Source organism: Cherax quadricarinatus, chromosome 1 (genome assembly GCF_038502225.1).
Source record: "Cherax quadricarinatus isolate ZL_2023a chromosome 1, ASM3850222v1, whole genome shotgun sequence".
Classification (NCBI taxonomy): domain Eukaryota; kingdom Metazoa; phylum Arthropoda; class Malacostraca; order Decapoda; family Parastacidae; genus Cherax; species Cherax quadricarinatus.
Window position 1 is genome coordinate 82,156,315 of NC_091292.1, and position 12,806 is coordinate 82,169,120.

The window sequence follows — 12,806 nt, forward strand, 5'->3', positions numbered from 1 at the left end:
TGGTCCCATACCCATGCAGTGGGTGGTAGTGGTCCCATACCCATGCAGTGGGTGGTAGTGGTCCCATACCCATGCAGTGGGTGGTAGTGGTCCCATACCCATGCGGTGGGTGGTAGTGGTCCGATACCCATGCAGTGGGTGGTAGTGGTCCCATACCCATGCAGTGGGTGGTAGTGGTCCCATACCCATGCAGTGGGTGGTAGTGGTCCCATACCCATGCAGTGGGTGGTAGTGGTCCCATACCCATGCAGTGGGTGGTAGTGGTCCCATACCCATGCAGTGGGTGGTAGTGGTCCCATATCCATGCAGTGGATGGTAGTGGTCCCATATCCATGCAGTGGATGGTAGTGGTCCCATACCCATGCAGTGGGTGGTAGTGGTCCCATACCCATGCAGTGGGTGGTAGTGGTCCCATATCCATGCAGTGGGTGGTAGTGCTCCCATACCCATGCAGTGGGTGGTAGTGGTCCCATACCCATGCAGTGGGTGGTAGTGGTCCCATACCCATGCAGTGGGTGGTAGTGGTCCCATACCCATGCAGTGGGTGGTAGTGGTCCCATACCCATGCAGTGGGTGGTAGTGGTCCCATACCCATGCAGTGGGTGGTAGTGGTCCCATACCCATGCAGTGGGTTGTAGTGGTCCCATACCCATGCAGTGGGTGGTAATGGTCCCATACCCATGCAGTGGGTGGTAGTGGTCCCATATCCATGCAGTGGATGGTAGTGGTCCCATACCCATGCAGTGGGTGGTAGTGGTCCCATACCCATGCAGTGGGTGGTAGTGGTCCCATATCCATGCAGTGGGTGGTAGTGGTCCCATACCCATGCAGTGGGTGGTAGTGGTCCCATACCCATGCAGTGGGTGGTAGTGGTCCCATACCCATGCAGTGGGTGATAGTGGTCCCATACCCATGCAGTGGGTGGTAGTGGTCCCATACCCATGCAGTGGGTGGTAGTGGTCCCATACCCATGCAGTGGGTGGTAGTGGTCCCATATCCATGCAGTGGATGGTAGTGGTCCCATACCCATGCAGTGGGTGGTAGTGGTCCCATACCCATGCAGTGGGTGGTAGTGGTCCCATATCCATTCAGTGGATGGTAGTGGTCCCATACCCATGCAGTGGGTGGTAGTGGTCCCATACCCATGCAGTGGGTGGTAGTGGTCCCATATCCATGCAGTGGGTGGTAGTGGTCCCATACCCATGCAGTGGGTGGTAGTGGTCCCATACCCATGCAGTGGGTGGTAGTGGTCCCATATCCACGTAGTGGGTGGTGGTCCCTTATATACTCATGTAGAGAGTGGTAGTGGTCCCTCATACCCATGCAGTGGGTGGTAGTGGTCCCATACCCATGCGGTGGATGGTAGTGGTCCCATACCCATGCAGTGGGTGATAGTGGTCCCATATCCATGCAGTGGGTGGTAGTGGTCCCATACCCATGCAGTGGGTGGTACTGGTCCCATACCCATGCAGTGGGTGGTAGTGGTCCCATATCCACGTAGTGGGTGGTGGTCCCTTATATACTCATGTAGAGAGTGGTAGTGGTCCCTCATACCCATGCAGTGGGTGGTAGTGGTCCCTCATACCCATGCAGTGGGTGGTAGTGGTCCCATACCCATGCAGTGGGTGGTAATGGTCCCATACCCATGCAGTGGGTGGTAGTGGTCCCATATCCATGCAGTGGATGGTAGTGGTCCCATACCCATGCAGTGGGTGGTAGTGGTCCCATACCCATGCAGTGGGTGGTAGTGGTCCCATATCCATGCAGTGGGTGGTAGTGGTCCCATACCCATGCAGTGGGTGGTAGTGGTCCCATACCCATGCAGTGGGTGGTAGTGGTCCCATACCCATGCAGTGGGTGGTAGTGGTCCCATACCCATGCAGTGGGTGGTAGTGGTCCCATACCCATGCAGTGGGTGGTAGTGGTCCCATACCCATGCAGTGGGTGGTAGTGGTCCCATACCCATGCAGTGGGTGGTAGTGGTCCCATATCCATGCAGTGGATGGTAGTGGTCCCATACCCATGCAGTGGGTGGTAGTGGTCCCATACCCATGCAGTGGGTGGTAGTGGTCCCATATCCATGCAGTGGATGGTAGTGGTCCCATACCCATGCAGTGGGTGGTAGTGGTCCCATACCCATGCAGTGGGTGGTAGTGGTCCCATACCCATGCAGTGGGTGGTAGTGGTCCCATACCCATGCAGTGGGTGGTAGTGGTCCCATATCCACGTAGTGGGTGGTGGTCCCTTATATACTCATGTAGAGAGTGGTAGTGGTCCCTCATACCCATGCAGTGGGTGGTAGTGGTCCCATACCCATGCGGTGGATGGTAGTGGTCCCATACCCATGCAGTGGGTGGTAGTGGTCCCATATCCATGCAGTGGGTGGTAGTGGTCCCATACCCATGCAGTGGGTGGTACTGGTCCCATACCCATGCAGTGGGTGGTAGTGGTCCCATATCCACGTAGTGGGTGGTGGTCCCTTATATACTCATGTAGAGAGTGGTAGTGGTCCCTCATACCCATGCTGTGGGTGGTAGTGGTCCCTCATACCCATGCAGTGGGTGGTAGTGGTCCCTCATACCCATGCAGTGGGTGGTAGTAGTTTAGACAGCCTGTACTGTCTGCACAGACAGCCCATGCTGTCTGCCAGCTTAGTTCATATTTCGCGCCACTCAAGTGTTGCCCTCTGTAGCCAGGCCTCTCGGTGGGCATGCCAGCCTGCCTGCCCTTGCCTCTGCCTCACTCTCACAGCGGCCTAGCAGGAAGACACAAGTACTCCCAGCTCTCTCTCGTGGGATGGCCCTGCCCGGGCCATGGGCACAAACACACAAGCCTGTGTACCCACCACGACTTAACAATAAAGTAAGAAGCCTCCGAAGAAGAAGTTTATCATTAACCACCCGCTTACAGCCTACCAAACAAACCCATTAAACAGTAGTTCCTCATACCCGTACAATGGGTAGTAATGGTCCCTCATAATCATACAGTGGGTGGTAGTGGTCCCTCATTCCCGTACAGTGGGTGGTAGTGGTGCCTCATACCCGTACAGTGGGTGGTAGTGGTGCCTCATACCCGTACAGTGGGTGGTAGTGGTCCCTCATACCCGTATAATAGGTAGAAGTGGTCTCTCATACACGTACAGTTCGTGGTAGCGGTCCCTAATACGCATACAGTGGGTGGTAGTGGTGCCTCATACCCGTACAGTGGGTGGTAGTGGTGCCTCATACCCGTACGGTGGGTGGTAGTGGTGCCTCATACCCGTTCAGTGGGTGGTAGTGGTGCCTCATACCCGTACAGTGGGTGGTAGTGGTGCCTCATACCCGTACAGTGGGTGGTAGTGGTGCCTCATACCCGTTCAGTGGGTGGTAGTGGTGCCTCATACCCATACAGTGGGTGGTAGTGGTGCCTCATACCCGTACAGTGGGTGGTAGTGGTGCCTCATACCCGTACAGTGGGTGGTAGTGGTGCCTCATACCCGTACAGTGGGTGGTAGTGGTGCCTCATACCCGTACAGTGGGTGGTAGTGGTGCCTCATACCCGTACAGTGGGTGGTAGTGGTGCCTCATATACAGTGGGTGGTAGTGGTGCCTCATATCCGTACAATGGGTGGTAGTGGTGCCTCATATCCGTACAATGGGCGGTAGTGGTGCCTCATACCCATACAGTGGGTGGTAGTGGTGCCTTATACCCATACAGTGGGTGGTAGTGGTGCCTCATACCCATACAGTGGGTGGTAGTGGTGCCTCATACCGGTTCAGTGGGTGGTAGTGGTGCCTTATACCTGTACAGTGGGTGGTAGCGGTGCCTCATAGCCGTACAATGGGTGGTAGTGGTGCCTCATACCCGTACAGTGGGTGGTAGTGGTGCCTCATACCCATACAGTGGGTGGCAGTGGTCCCTCATACCCGTACAGTGGGTGGTAGCGGTCCCTCATACATGTACAGTGGGTGGTAGTGGTGCCTCATACACGTTCAGTGGGGTGGTAGTGGTGCCTCATACCTGTACAGTGGGTGGTAGTGGTGCCTCATACCCGTACAGTGGGTGGTAGTGGTGCCTCATACCCGTACAGTGGGTGGTAGTGATGCCTCATACCCATGCAGTAGGTAGTAGTGGTGCCTCATTCCCGTGCAGTGGGTGGTAGTGGTCCCTCATACCCGTACAGTGGGTGGTAGTGGTGCCTCATACCCATACAATGGGTGGTAGGATCTACCTACCTGGAGTCTACCTTGAGGTTATTCCGTGGATCAACGCCCCCGCGGCCCGGTCCACGACCAGGCCTCCCGGTGGATCAGGGCCTGATCAAACAGGCTGTTACTGTTGGCCGCACGTAGTCCAACGTACGAGCCACAGCCCGGCTGATCCGGCACTGACTTTAGGTGTCTGTCCAGCTCTCTCTTGAAGGCAGCCAGGGGTTTATTGGTAATTCCCCTTATGCTTGGTGGGAGGCTGTTGAACTGTCTTGAGCCCTGGACACTTATGGCGCCCCTACTTTTAATTGGGGGTATTTTGCATCGCCTGCCCAGTCTTTTACTTTTGTATGGAGTGATTTCTGTGTGCAGATTCGGGACCATTCCTTCCAGGATTTTCCAAGTGTAGATTATGCTATATCTCTCTCTCCTGCGTTCCAACGAGTACAAGTCAAGTGCTTCCAAGCGTTCCCAGTAGTTAAGGTGCTTGACAGAACTTATACGTGCAGTAAAGGATTTCTGTACACTCTTTAGATCTGCAATTTCACCTGCTTTGAATGGAGATGTTAATGTACAGCAGTATTCCAGACTAGAGAGAACAAGTAATTTGAAAAGGATCATCATTGGCTTGGCATCTCTCGTTCTGAACGTTCTCATTATCCATCCTATCATTTTCTTTGCACTTGTGATAGTGGCACTGTTGTGATCCTTGAAAGCGAGATCCTCAGACATTACTACTCCCAGGTCCCCTTACACTATTTTTCTGCTCTATTGTATGGCCGGAGTCAGTAGTATACTCTGTTCTAGTTATTATCTCCTCCAGTTTTCCATAACGGAGTAGTTGGAATTTGTCCTCATTGAACATCATATTGTTTACCGTTGCCCACTGGAAAACTTTGTTTATATCTTCTTGGAGGTTAACCGCGTCCTCAGCAGATGACAGCCTCATGCAGATCCTAGTATCATCCGCAAAGGATGATACGGTGCTGTGGTGTATATCTCTGTCTATGTCTGATATGAGGATAAGAAACAGGATAGGAGCGAGTACTGTGCATTGTGGAACAGAGCTCTTCACTATGGCAGCCTCCGATTTAACTCTGTTGACCACTACTCTTTGTGTTCGATTTGTTAGGAAGTTGAAGATCCATCTCCCCACTTTCCCAGTTATTCCTTTAGCACGTATTTTATGGGCTATTACGCCATGATCGCATTTGTCAAATGCTTTTGCAAAGTCTGTGTATATTACATCTGCATTCTGATTTTCTTCCAGTGCATCCAAGGCCATATCATAGTGATCCAGTAGTTGTGAGAGGCAGGAGCGACCTGCCCTGACCCATGTTGCCCTGGATTGAAGAAGCCATTGGCTGGCGAAAAGATTCCTAAGTAAAGGCTTCCAAACATTGCCTAAGTGTGTCATTATTCTTCATGTTTGGTTATGGTTTCGATTTTCTTTAAGAATTCCTGAGGATTTGTGGTTATGCCAGATATGTATAATTTGTAGGATGGACAGAGGTAATGAAGAAAACTATGTTGGGTCGTCAACTCTCCTGTCGTTTAGTAGAAATATTCAGGATTTATTGCAATTTCCTGAGCTCCTTTTCGTTCCTTTAGTTAATCATTCATCTGCCAAGAACGTGTTTCTTCGTGCTCTGTATCGGTCATCTCTCTTCCTTCAGCATGATACATTACTTGTAAACCAATCTCCGCAGACTGAGGATTAGACTCACTCGTTTCAACCATAACAGAGGCTCAAGACTCACTTGTTTCATCTATAACAGAGGCTCAAGACTCATCCTTCTCACCCATAACAGAGGCTCAAGACTCACCCGTCTCATCCATAACCGTGTATCAATGCTCATTCCATTTTACCTGTGTGCCAACAGTCTTCTCTCTTTTATTATATTCTGTACAATTACCAGGCTGCCTGTAGGGCCCTCGGGAAACTTTTGTATATCACATAATACTAATATTTTAATCAGAATTTTAACATAAGCTGGTTATAGTTTTAATCGTTTATTTATGTAGTGTTAATCACGTTGTACCTTTGTTATGCTGGGTTTATTGTATCTTTGTTTTATGTGTGTAAATACTTTTAAACCGTCATGTGTTCTGAATGTGTTTTAACTCTCTTCAAATTTCAAGACTTCTCACCTTCCCAAGGTGAGAACTTTTGAAATTTGAATTGCCTGGTCAACCAGACTGTTGTTGCCATCAGCTCTATAGGTCGATGATCCATCACAACTGTACTACGGTTATAAATAGATGTGGTGTGCTAATTGTGTTCCCCAGGATCCAGGGTACACTGGAACACCAGTTGTGTTCCCCAGGATCCAGGGAACACTGGAACACCAGTTGTGTTCCCCAGGATTCAGGGAACACTGGAACACCAGTTGTGTTCCTCAGGATCTAGGGAACACTGGAACACCAGTTGTGTTCCCCAGGATCCAGGGAACACTGGAACACCAGTTGTGTTCCCCAGGATCCAGGGAACACTGGAACACCAGTTGTGTTCCCCAGGATCCAGGGAACACTGGAACACCAGTTGTGTTCCCCAGGATTCAGGGAACACTGGAACACCAGTTGTGTTCCTCAGGATCTAGGGAACACTGGAACACCAGTTGTGTTCCCCAGGATTCAGGGAACACTGGAACACCAGTTGTGTTCCCCAGGACCCAGGGAACACTGGGACACCAGTTGTGTTCCTCAGGATCCAGGGTACACTGGAACACCAGTTGTGTTTCCAAGGATCCAGGGAACACTGGAACACCAGTTGTGTTCCCCAGGATCTAGGGAACACTGGAACACTAGCTGAGTTCCCCAGGATCCAGTGAACACTGGAACACCAGTTGTGTTCCCCAGGATCCAGTGAACACTGGAACACCAGTTGCGTTCCCTAGGATCTAGGGAACACTGGAACACCAGTTGTGTTCCCCAGGATCTAGGGAACACTGGAACACTAGTTGTGTTCCTCAGGATCCAGGGAACACTGGAACACCAGTTGTGTTCCCCAGGATCTAGGGAACACTGGAACACTAGTTGAGTTCCCCAGGATCCAGTGAACACTGGAACACCAGTTGTATTCCCCAGGATCCAGGGAACACTGGAACACTAGTTGTGTTCCCAGGATCCAGGGAACACTGGAACACTAGTTGTGTTCCCCAGGATCCAGGGAATACTGGAACACCAGTTGTGTTCCCCAGGATCCAGGGAACACTGGAACACCAGTTGTGTTCCCCAGGATCCAGGGAACACTGGAACACCAGTTGTGTTCCCCAGGATCTAGGGAACACTGGAACACCAATTGTGTTCCCCAGGATCCAGAGAACATTGGAACACTAGTTGTGTTCCCCAGGATCCAGGGAACACTGGAACTTCAGTTGTGTTCACCAGGATTCAGGGAACACTGGAACTTCAGTTGTGTTCACCAGGATCCAGGGAGCACTGGAACACCAGTTGTGTTCCCCAGGATCCAGGGAGCACTGGAACACTAATTGTGTTCCCCAGGATCCAGGGAACACTGGAACTCCAGTTGTGTTCCCCAGGATCCAGGGAGCACTGGAACACTAATTGTGTTCCCCAGGATCCAGGGGACACTGGAACTTCAGTTGTGTTCACCAAGATCCAGGGAAGACTGGAACACCAGTTGTGTCTAAGGATCCAGGGAACACTGGAACACCAGTTGTATCTTTAAGGATCCAGGAAACACTGGAATACCAGTTGTGTTCCCTAGGATCCAGGGAACACTAGAACACCAGTTGTGTTCCCCAGGATCCAGGGAACACTGGAACACCAGTTGTGTTTACATAACCAATTCTCCGTCCTCATTACAAGTCTCACACGTGACATATTGTCATCATAACGTCAGACGTCACGTGCTTGCATAAGCTGCATCTAGATCCTCTCTGAGTGAACCTGTTACGAGTGACCTTGCTCGTCTTCTCCCTGGGAATGACTCTTTATATCTCTTGTCTCGACAATTGTGGGAGAAACCAGTATTAACTGGTGTTGCATGGTTGGTTAAAGGTAAACTCCGGTTATGAGGGACTGTGTATTGTTATGCCAATGAAAATTACATAATCTACATAAACGGGATCCTTTAAGAATTGCAACACTAACACACACTCCACCTGCAACACTAACACACACTCCACCTGCAACACTAACACACACTCCACCTGCAACACTAACACACTCCACCTGCAACACTAACACACACTCCACCTGCAACACTAACACACTCCACCTGCAACACTAACACACACTCCACCTGCAACACTAACACACACTCCACCTGCAACACTACCACACACTCCACCTACAACACTAACACACACTCCAGCTACAACACTAACACACACTCCACATGCAACACTAACACACTCCACCTGCAACACTAACACACACTCCACCTGCAACACTAACACACACTCCACCTGCAACACTACCACACACTCCACCTGCAACACTACCACACACTCCACCTACAACACTAACACACACTCCAGCTACAACACTAACACACACTCCACCTGCAACACTAACACACACTCCATCTGCAATACTAACACACACTTCAAAGGCAACACTAACACACTCCACGTGCAAAACTAACACACACTCCACCTACAACACTAGCACACACTCCACGTGCAACACTAACACACACTCCACTTGCAACACTAACACACGCTCCACCTACAACACTAACACACACTCCACCTACAACACTAACACTCCACCTACAACACTAACACACACTCCACCTACAACACTAACACACACTCCACCTACAACACTAATACACACTCCACCTACAACACTAACACACACTCCACCTACAACACTAATACACACTCCACCTACAACACTAACACACACTCCACCTACAACACTAACACACACTCCACCTACAACACTAACACACACTCCACCTACAACACTAATACACACTCCACCTACAACACTAATACACACTCCACCTACAACACTAACACACACTCCACCTACAACACTAATACACACTCCACCTACAACACTAACACACACTCCACCTACAACACTAATACACACTCCACCTACAACACTAATACACACTCCACCTACAACACTAATACACACTCCACCTACAACACTAACACACACTCCATCTACAACACTAACACACACTCCACCTGCAACACTAACACATACTCCACCTGCAACACTAACACATACTCCACCTGCAACACTATCACACACTCCACCTGCAACACTAACACACACTCCACCTACAACACTAACACACTCCACCTGCAACACTAACACACACTCCACCTGCAACACTAACACATACTCCACCTGAAACACTAACACACACTCCACCTGCAACACTAACACATACTCCACCTGCAACACTAACACATACTCCACCTGCAACACTAACACACACTCCACCTTCATCACTAACACACTCCACCTGCGTCACTAACACACACTCCACCTGCAATACTATCACACACTCCACCTGCAACACTAACACACACTCCACCTGCAACACTAACACACACTCCACCTGCAACACTAACACACACTCCACCTGCAACACTAACACACACTCCACCTGCAACACTAACACACACTCCACCTGCAACACTAACACACACTCCACCTGCAGCACTAACACACACTCCACCTGCAACACTAACACACACTCCACCTGCAACACTAACACACACTCCACCTGCAACACTAACACACACTCCACCTGCAACACTAACACACACTCCACCTGCAACACTAACACACACTCCACCTACAACACTAACACACTCCACCTGCAACACTAACACACACTCCACCTGCAACACTAACACACACTCCACTGCAGCACTAACACACACTCCACCTGCAACACTTACACACACTCCACCTGCAACACTAACACACACTCCACCTGCAACACTAACACACACTCCACCTACAACACTAACACACACTCCACCTACAACACTAACACACACTCCACCTACAACACTAACACACACTCCACCTACAACACTAACACACACTCCACCTACAACACTAACACACACTCCACCTACAACACTAACACACACTCCACCTACAACACTAACACACACTCCACCTACAACACTAACACACACTCCACCTACAACACTAACACACACTCCACCTACAACACTAACACACACTCCACCTACAACACTAACACACACTCCACCTACAGCATTAACACACACTCCATCAAACAACACTAACACACACACCATCAACCAACACTAACACACACTCCACCTACAACACTAACACACACTCCACCTACAACACTAACACACACTCCACCTACAACACTAACACACACTCCACCTGCAACACTAACACACAATCCACCTGAATCACTAACACACAATCCACCTACAACACTAACACACACTCCACCTACAACACTAACACACACTCCACCTACAACACTAACACACACTCCACTTACAACACTAACACACACTCCACTTACAACACTAACACACAATCCACCTGCAGCACTAACACACACTCCACTTACAACACTAACACACACTCCACCTGCATCACTAACACTGCTGGTCACATTGGCGTGGTGCTGTGTTGCAATGTTATTCTGTACTGACAGAGAACAGTGTATCCTGCCTTACCTAAATTATGCAAATCGAGTAATTTGCCACACACTGTTTGTCTGTGTGAGATATCTATGAAGAATTTGTCAGGTTGGTTTGGCCAGTCACACAAGTCCTGTTGTCGACACCTCGCCCTGCGGACCCTCTGCTTCCCATATAATCTTGTTTTCCCCGTACTGCAACACATTACGGCTCACATTGAGCCAGTAAAGTACCTAAACTACTGGGAACGACTTCAAGTCTTGAACATGTACTCACTGGAGCAGAGGAGAGAGAGATACATGATAATATATACCTGGAAAGTACTCGAGTGCCTGGTCCCAAATCAGCACACTGCCGTAAGAACATACTGGAGTGAGAGATATGGGAGGACGGGTAAAATAAACCCAGTGAGGAGCAGGGGTGCGGTGGGGACGATAAGAGAACACTTTATCAACATCCGGGGTCCCAGACTATTCAACATCTTACGAGAAGATATCAGAAACACGGCTGGAACAAGTGTAGAAGCCTTCAAAAGGAAACTGGACAAGTATATTCACCAGGTGCCAGATCAGCCAGGCTGTGATGGATGTGTGGGGCAGCGCGGCTCCAGCAGCAACAGCCTGGTTTACCAGGCAGGCACCAGACGAGCCTGGCCCATGGCCGGGCTCAGAGATTAGGGAAATTCTCGAAAGTCTTCAAAGGTATATCAAAGGTATAGCTACCAGCTATACCTGGCAGCTCCTCGGAGCTGCCAGGAAAGTATAAATTATAGCCGATATTATTAGAATTATTATTATTAGAGTCAGAACTAAGCACTGAACCCGCAAGGGTCGTGCAGTGTTGCAGTCGTGCAGAAGATGAACTGTGTCAGATCAGAGACTAGCAAAAGAGAAGGTAATGATGCCAGTGGCAGAATCTACTTGTAAGGCGGTGACGTTTGAAATGTAATTCTTGATAAACACGTCCGTGTACTTGTAATGTATTTCTTGAACCTTCTGTTTATTTTTGTTATCTACATCTTTGTAATTGTATACAATACACACACACACACACACACACACACACACACACACACACACACACACACATATATATATATATATATATACACTCTCCTGGGGACCCTCATCGTCAGAGAAAAGAATAAACTTGCTTCAGGGAAAACTCAAGGTTCTCCCTGAAGCTGTTTGAAAGTTGTTTCCTCCTACCACCCCCTATATTTTATAGATACTTTATTTATAGACAAAATACACTGACAAAAATACAATAGGAACTAAAACAACATAGATAACAACTCAGAGCTACAACTCGAATACTTCGTCCAGCTCCCTGGCAGTGGATCGCGTGCCCAAAATGCTGCAGGCATTTCCTCTCTGGATCGCAACACTGAGTCTCTGAAAGAGGAAGCTGGCCGCCATGTGGTCCTTGGTTTCTGTGATGAATTTTTCCCCCAGCTCTTTGAGGAACTTAAAAGCACCCTTGCTCCATGGGCCTCTGACCTTATTGGGATGAACAGCAAGGGGAAAGGTCTTCATATTTGTGGGTCTTCTGGGTCTCCGTGTGGCTGGCAGCTCACACCCTTCAGCTAAGGAGTATAGCAAGCAGGTGTCTGCCAGTGTGGCGGCACGGGTGTAATCCCAGGCAATCTGCTTTCCATTCTTCCTGGGTAGCATAGTGGCTCCATCAGGACGCTTTAGACTTCCGTCAGACCTCTGCACTTGGGGTTCCCGTTGAGCTGGGCAACGGGCTGTGGCGAGGCTTCTCTTTATGATGTCATTGACCTCCTCATGTCTAGCATACTTCCCTTCTGATGTGTGACACACGAGACCATGAAGTCCGAATTGATCAGCCGTCGCCCTGCCGCAAAAACACCTGTGTTCGGTGAGGATGGGGGCGGCTAGGCGAAGAGCAACACCAATCTGAATGGCCTGTGGGTCGAGTCGAGTGCCCAGGGAGGAATTGGGAACAGATAGAAGGAAATCTC